This window comes from Triticum aestivum, chromosome 4D, assembly GCF_018294505.1.
Source record: "Triticum aestivum cultivar Chinese Spring chromosome 4D, IWGSC CS RefSeq v2.1, whole genome shotgun sequence".
NCBI lineage: Eukaryota > Viridiplantae > Streptophyta > Magnoliopsida > Poales > Poaceae > Triticum > Triticum aestivum.
In genome coordinates this window covers 477,553,723-477,561,884 of record NC_057805.1, presented here as the reverse complement: position 1 = coordinate 477,561,884, position 8,162 = coordinate 477,553,723, and the positions used below count along the sequence as shown (strand labels likewise).

General features: G+C 45.1%; 1 long non-coding RNA gene across 4 annotated transcripts; it reads right to left on the bottom strand.

The window, feature by feature from the left end:
• Positions 1–4,779: 4,779 nt before the first annotated feature.
• LOC123100403 (uncharacterized) lies at positions 4,780–7,491 on the bottom strand. 4 transcript variants are annotated; one of them, XR_006448397.1, is made up of 4 exons: positions 7,214–7,491; positions 5,811–7,130; positions 5,623–5,725; positions 4,780–5,098 (listed from the first exon to the last, which is right to left on the bottom strand). It is a non-coding gene; the product is annotated as an uncharacterized lncRNA (long non-coding RNA). The 4 variants fall into 4 exon arrangements; XR_006448396.1 differs by having other exon boundaries at positions 4,780–5,725; positions 5,811–6,714; positions 7,045–7,130; XR_006448395.1 differs by having other exon boundaries at positions 4,780–5,725; positions 5,811–5,908; positions 7,045–7,130.
• Between the last annotated feature and the right edge of the window lie 671 nt (positions 7,492–8,162).

The window sequence follows — 8,162 nt, the reverse complement described above, 5'->3', positions numbered from 1 at the left end:
GGATTGGATCACAATTGGAAATCCGACCATTGTATACTAATTGATAGTCCTTCAAGAATAGCACTAATCTCTGCTTCAAGTGCGTCTTTGCAGTTAAACAGGTACCGGCAAGCCGAGAAAATAACCCCCCCCCTCGGAATCCCTAAGCACCATGCCGGACCCAGCTAGTCCTGTCTCCTTCACAAATGATCCATCCGTAGATAGTGCAACCCAGCCTATGGGTGGTTTTGGCCAGGGTGCACGTTGAGCATTAACAGGAGCCGAGGTGACCACCTGTTCATCCATGGACATTTTTCCTTTAAGAATATCATCGATGCTGTACTTCTGGGCTTGATCGAATGAAGATAGATAGCTGCACAAAAAGTCTTTTGTGATCTCAAGGGGTGGAATGACTTTGTGATGCAGTTGGTCATTCCATAAGGACCATATACGCCAAAGCAACATGATTATCATGGTGCGTATCTTCTCAGTCCTATCAGCAAGCAGGGACATTAACCATTCCGGCCCCGTGTTGATTAACTTATCATTAGTTGGCAGTGGCCACACCTGTCTCATCGTATGCCATACCAAGACAGAACCTGGACAAGTTATTAACGCATGAAATGAGTCATCCTTAGCATCTCCGCACAGCCGGCAAGTTTCAGAGTCGCTGACGTGATGCTTTGCTTTGCATGGAGCAGTAGCCAGCGTGCCTACCGATACTTTCCATGCAAAAGTACGCATTTTATGTGGTACTCGGCCCTTCCACACCCAATTCCAACAGGGGCAAATGGTGCACATAATGGTTCCGATTGTCGTATCACTTTTGCTGCAGTTTTGAACAAAAAAAAAGACACGGGCCGGCCCAGCGCGGCGCGAGGGGTATGCGTCCGTTTGTGGTTACTGAAGAAACGGGCGCTTAAGGCGCCCGTTAGGAAATGCCCACATTATTCGTCTTGCTGTGGTGGCTTCTATTGGCCCAGCCCCAGGTGCCTTCTAAACACCCTTCCTTCCATCTGCAGCCCCTTACTTCTTACCTTCGTCAAAACTCGGATCCAAAAAAAGTTCACGAAGCTCCTCAGGCCGCCGAGGCGCCGCCTTAGGCCGCCGGTGCAATTTAGATGAAAGCGACGGGCGGCAGCGAGGACATTGACCGAGACGCTCACTCCGAGGGAGATGGGAGGCGGGAAGTGCCGGTGCCGAGGCACCGTATAATTCGTGCCGATGCAGAAGGCATGATGTGGGAGGAGATCTACTGCCCCGTCCAAGACCAAATGAAGATCGAAATCCACATTAACGCCAAGGTAATCCCCTCTGATCACTGGGTCATTAGATGGTTAGATGAGTACTGTACTTAGAGGATGGGTTCAGGGCAGGATGCTAAAGGGTCAAATTATGTAGCATAATGGGTCTAGTTCCCTTGAAAACCAATTTTTGTGTGTGTGGAAAAGGTGGGTTTTATTCCTCGGAAACAGAATTACAGTCAGCTAGTACAACATGAGCAAAGAAAAAAAGACACGGGCCGGCCCAGCGCGGTGCGAAGGGTATGCGTCCGTTTGCGGTTACTGAAGAAACGGGCGCCACCCGTTAGGAAATGTCCCCATTATTCGTCTTGCTGTGGTGGCTTATATTGAACCGGCCCAGGTGCCTTCTAAACACCTTTCCTTCCATCTTCGGCCCCTTGCTTCTTACCTCCGTCAAAACTCGGATCCAAAAAAAAGTTCACGAAGCTCCGACGGCCGCCGGCACAATTTAGATGAAAGCGATGGGCGGCGGCGAGGACGTTGACTGAGACACTCACTCCGAGAGAGATGGGAGGCGGGAAGTGCCGGTGCCGAGGCACCGTATAATTCGTGCCGATGCAGAAGGCATGATGTGGGAGGAGATCTACTGCCCCGTCCAAGACCAAATGAAGATCGAAATCCACATTAACGCCAAGGTAATCCCCTCTGATCACTGGGTCATTAGATGGTTAGATGAGTACTGTACTTAGAGGATGGGTTCAGGGCAGGATGCTAAAGGGTCAAATTATGTAGCATAATGGGTCTAGTTCCCTTGAAAACCAATTTTTTTGTGTGTGGAAAAGGTGGGTTTTATTCCTCAGAAACAGAATTACAGTCAGCTAGTACAACATGAGCAACACTGTCTGGCACCCGGCGCAACCAACAAGTGGTGCTACCACCAGATCTTCCTATACTAGCTAAACTATGAGCAACTCTATTTTGATGACGCTCAATTTTCAACGGAATAAACCCACGCGACTCAAGAGTTTTCTTGATTTCTAACATGAGATAACCGTATGCAGAACGGTCCAGTGAGTCATCAGTCAGTGCAGCAACAGCCATCGCGTTATCGGATTGGATCACAATTGGAAAATCCGACCATTGTATACTAATTGATAGTCCTTCAAGAATAGCACTAATCTCTGCTTCAAGTGCGTCTTTGCAGTTAAACAGGTACCGGCAAGCCGAGAAAATAACCCCCCCCTCGGAATCCCTAAGCACCATGCCGGACCCAGCTAGTCCTGTCTCCTTCACAAATGATCCATCCATAGATAGTGCAACCCAGCCTATGGGTGGTTTTGGCCAGGGTGCACGTTGAGCATTAACAGGAGCCGAGGTGACCACCTGTTCATCCATGGACATTTTTCCTTTAAGAATATCATCGATGCTGTACTTCTGGGCTTGATCGAATGAAGATAGATAGCTGCACAAAAAGTCTTTTGTGATCTCAAGGGGTGGAATGACTTTGTGATGCAGTTGGTCATTCCATAAGGACCATATACGCCAAAGCAACATGATTATCATGGTGCGTATCTTCTCAGTCCTATCAGCAAGCAGGGACATTAACCATTCCGGCCCCGTGTTGATTAACTTATCATTAGTTGGCAGTGGCCACACCTGTCTCATCGTATGCCATACCAAGACAGAACCTGGACAAGTTATTAACGCATGAAATGAGTCATCCTTAGCATCTCCGCACAGCCGGCAAGTTTCAGAGTCGCTGACGTGATGCTTTGCTTTGCATGGAGCAGTAGCCAGCGTGCGTACCGATACTTTCCATGCAAAAGTACGCATTTTATGTGGTACTCGGCCCTTCCACACCCAATTCCAACAGGGGCAAATGGTGCACATAATGGTTCCGATTGTCGTATCACTTTTGCTGCAGTTTTGAACACAAAAAAAAGACACGGGCCGGCCCAGCGCGGCGCGAGGGGTATGCGTCCGTTTGCGGTTACTGAAGAAACGGGCGCTTAAGGCGCCCGTTAGGAAATGCCCACATTATTCGTCTTGCTGTGGTGGCTTCTATTGGACCGGCCCCAGGTGCCTTCTAAACACCCTTCCTTCCATCTGCAGCCCCTTACTTCTTACCTCCGTCAAAACTCGGATCCAAAAAAAAGTTCACGAAGCTCCGACGGCCGCCGAGGCGCCTCCTCAGGCCGCCGGTGCAATTTAGATGAAAGCGACGGGCGGCGGCGAGGACATTGACCGAGACGCTCACTCCGAGGGAGATGGGAGGCGGGAAGTGCCGGTGCCGAGGCACCGTATAATTCGTGCCGATGCAGAAGGCATGATGTGGGAGGAGATCTACTGCCCCGTCCAAGACCAAATGAAGATCGAAATCCGCATTAACGCCAAGTTAATCCCCTCTGATCACTGGGCCATTAGATGGTTAGATGAGTACTGTACTTAGAGGATGGGTTCAGGGAGGATGCTAAAGGTCAAATTATGTAGCATAATGGGTCTAGTTCCCCTGAAAACCAAATTGTCTGTGCAGAGCATCAAATGGTGCACATAATGGTTCTGATTGTCGTATCACCTTTGCTGCAGTTTTGAACAAAGAAAAAAAGAGACGGGCCGGCCCAGCGCGGCACGAGGGGTATGCGTCCGTTTGCGGTTACTGAAGAAACGGGCGCTTAAGGCGCCCGTTAGGAAATGCCCACATTATTCGTCTTGCTGTGGTGGCTTATATTGGACCGGCCCAGGTGCCTTCTAAACAGCCTTCCTTCCATCTTCTGCCCCTTGCTTCTTACCTCCGTCAAAACTCGGATCCAAAAAAAGTTCACGAAGCTCCGACGGCCGCCGAGGCGCCTCCTTCGGCCGCCGGCGCAATTTAGATGAAAGCAACGGGCGGCGGCGAGGACGTTGACCGAGACGCTCACTCCGAGGGAGATGGGAGGCGGGAAGTTCCAGTGCCGAGGCACCGTATAATTCGTGCCGATGCAGAAGGCATGATATGGGAGGAGATCTACTACCCCGTCCAAGACCAAATGAAGATCAAAATCCGCATTAACACCAAGGTAATCCCCTCTGATCACTGGGCCATTAGATGGTTAGATGAGTACTGTACTTAGAGGATGGGTTCAAGGCAGGATGCTAAAGGGTCAAATTATGTAGCATAATGGGTCTAGTTCCCCTGAAAACCAAATTGTCTGTGCAAAACAGCAAATGGTGCACACATTGCTTCTGATTGTCGTATCACTTCGCTTACTTTTATCTCTCATAAGCAAGCATGATATTCAGGGAAGGACTTTCGGGATTTCGCATGTCTACTAGCAAATGTAGTAAGACTAGCATCGGTGCCTGTCCACAAACAGCCAACTCATATCCTGTACTAGATCATCATGGCGCGTTGCTGTGCCCGTCTATTATGATAGAATTTTTTATTAACTTTGTGCACTATAATGATGGAATTTCCAAAAATACATTTAAGACCTTACGGCAGAATCGGAAAGTAGTGTTATTCTTACTTCTCATCACGTCTATAGTTCATGAGAAAACAGAAACATAGGTCAAGAGAGGAACAAATGGTTATCTAACGCTTCTGCTCATTTGTGTTCTTACATTTCAACAATATTTGCATTTGGGGATACACATGCAAAGCATTAAAACATGGACTAATCGAAGTCCATATAACACTAAAATCTGGATGGTCAAAAGAACCGTTTGTCAAAAAACATGTCAGACTTATTCATAGAATAGAGATGAAAATTACAGTCTTTTCTTAGAAACTGTTGAAATACAAATATCATTTCTCACTGACCATTCCTTGCTTTTCTTTGAATGTGCCTTTGGCTTATGCATTGAGGAGCTCCTCTGATTGAAGAATTTCATATGATCTACAATAAGAAATGTTTTATTGAGGTAAAAATCACCTCCAAAGAGCTCAGTCAAGTGGTGGTAGGTTGTTAAGTAGTATCACATGCAAAAAAAACTACAGTCAGATGAAAATAAAGCAACAACATAATGTAAACAATAATATTATGGTGTATATTGATGTAGCATACAATAGCATCGCTATTCAGATAGCATATATTTTAATATCCGTAACAGAACATCACCTATCATACGTATCTAATATCAAATTTAGAAATTTAGTTTGGCCATGGAACAGCCTTACTGATTTTTTTTCAAGCTGGGAAATATAATATAGATCCACTCTCATGACATTGCTTATACATGCCCATAATAAAGTGTGGTACCTTTCCGCATTTAGCCACTTGCCTCAATACATGCAAAAAAAATTACAATAAGTGATCACAACATTAGACACATGTGGTTTTGATTTTTTTTCAAGAGAAACTGCCATAGTTTTTGTACGTGAGCGATATATAAAGTGATCATGAATAGGAACATATGGCACCTTCACTCATGTAAATGTAAGATCTTGATGTTTTGGCTTGCAGCTGCTCTGCCTACTCTTATTCCTGTTTCAACAAGCCTTGTTGCAAAGTGTTATTACTTTCCTGCAAACATGAAGAAACTTCTGAGGTGAAGCCAACAAGTGTCGGACAAGGAAAACTGAACAAATTGATGGCCGAAAAGTTACACATTTTGGTCAGCCGGCTCCAATTATGTTCCTGCTCCTTCCAATATCAACTTGAACATATGGACATAGGGCAAAAATGTTATGTAAGGTCCTAGGATACCTGCAGTATGATAAGAATCTTTGATCACCCGAGTTGTACAGATCCTCGCTAGTCAAACTAATAGCATTATTTTCTCCACAAAGCAACAACCATGATATTTCAGTTGCAAGTAAAGAATACCTGACCATAGAGAAAGGCAGCAAAACTGATCAAACCAAAAAAGACTGGTCTATATAAACATATAGAGTTTCAAATAACATAATAAATGCAACCATGGCGCCTCAAATGATAGAAGTGTATAATGCATTACTTGGCTACGTCTAGAAAGCTTAGCTTCCGTTCACGCAATAGGAAATATATAAAAAAATTGTTGTTTGAACAGAGTTTCAGAGTCCACCTTGACATCCTTTACTACATCAGAAAAGTTCTCCCTTGCATGAGTATATAGCATGATAAACAAATCCAAATACAGAGAGTGCTCATCTGACTCAGAAACTCTTTTGTACCGGGATCTCAGAAGCTTATCACACTTCTTTAGTAGAATCATTGTGAACCCTAAGAAGTCGCAGGAAACAATAGCCAAACATGTTTTTGCACAACTGGGACAGATGCCAATTAATGAATTTCGCTTTTACATTACCTAAGATTACCATGTTTTATTGAGTCATAGAATTTAACATGCTTCTGTACGAAGCAATGGAAATATGCTCATTCCGAAAACTCACGACGTGTGAGCTGTTACCTAGATGGGAAACTGCAAGAACAAAAGTATATAAATAGCACGGGAGGGAAGAAAAGTCAGGATCATTTGCTTTAATGTATCGTAACTCATAAGGTCAAATCCTCGGCAATAGCATCTGTTGTTCCTGACAGCATAAATGAAATTTAGAGTTAGCTTGCATATTGTCATTTACATTTTTTAATAGGAAGGGTTGTACGGTAATATGAATTAATGGCCAGGCATCAGACAACACGTGTGAGTTCAAATTTTATTTGGCAAAAAAGAAAATGATTGCAGATAGACAAACATCTCACCACAAAATAAATAACAGATTAGCAGTGCACACATCTTAAGATATTCTCTTATCATAGCCTGTGATGATAGCATATAAAAATGGTGTCCCTTCCAGAATCTGTGTTAACTGACACCATCAGAACGATATAAGAGAGTATAACACTTGAAGAGTGAGATTTACCTGGTGACCCAGCCTATCTCACGGTTCCCTCCCACTTCCAATTCTTTGAAGGGCGCCTAGGGTTAAAAAGGGGAGTTGAGGAGGCGCTGAAGAAACACAAAGAAGAAAGGGTCCAAACAGATTAGATCGGAGAAACAGATCATGGTGGTGAATCGAGCAAATACCAAACCTTTGAGTCGTGCGGAACTGGAAGATCGAGTCCAGCGGCTTCCATCCCATCCCTGCGACGCGAAGAGATGTTCCTCGCATCGTTGATCGAGCACGGCACTGCCTTCTTCACCTCTTTCCCGTCGCCCTACTCTCTGAGTCTTCCCTCGGCTCAGTCCCGACCCTCATCTTCCAGATCCAACCAAAGAGACGCTGGATGGTCGACGGGAGGTTGTGATGCCGCAGCCTGCCGTGGAGAGAGGATATGTCAGGAGCCGCCACACTAGGGTTTGCTCACGAAAGGACGGAGGATTTTTTTTTTGAGAACTACGAAAGGACGGAGGAGCGACGCCTTTTTAGGAAACGGATCACTTTTGATTAGACTAGCCACAATGAAGAGTAACATACACTAGTAACATACATATATCCTTAGACTATATTACTAACTTCATAGTGGGTAGTAACATAACTATAGTGTCATACAAAGATTCATTTATTAGGTTATAGACTCATATTGCATTGAGACATGTGATGTTACAGTAACTAGCTAAGTTACTGAAACTATCTCTCTCCTTATTAACTTATTGCCACATAAGCAAGTTTGCTGAGTTGGAGTCGATGTTACTGCTGAAGTTACTTCCATTGTGGCTCGTCTTAGGGAAAAAGGAGGAGCGACGCACTTCAACACAGTAGAGCGGTACTACAGAAAGCCAAATGGGCCCACTTTACACCAGACAACCGAAATTGTCATCAGAGTAGCGGCCCGCACCGTTGGCGCTCGTTCCTAGTGATCGGTTCGAACGGAGGTGGGATTGAGCGCTAATCTGACGGCCGAAAACGCCTTAAAGTGAAGATCCAACGGCTATGACCGCTAATGGCCTGTGAGGGCTGGAAAGGTGCATAGTTATAATGTTTCTAAATTTCTCCCTCGTGTTTCTTGGGTCGTGCAAGCATTACAGAGCTTGATATTA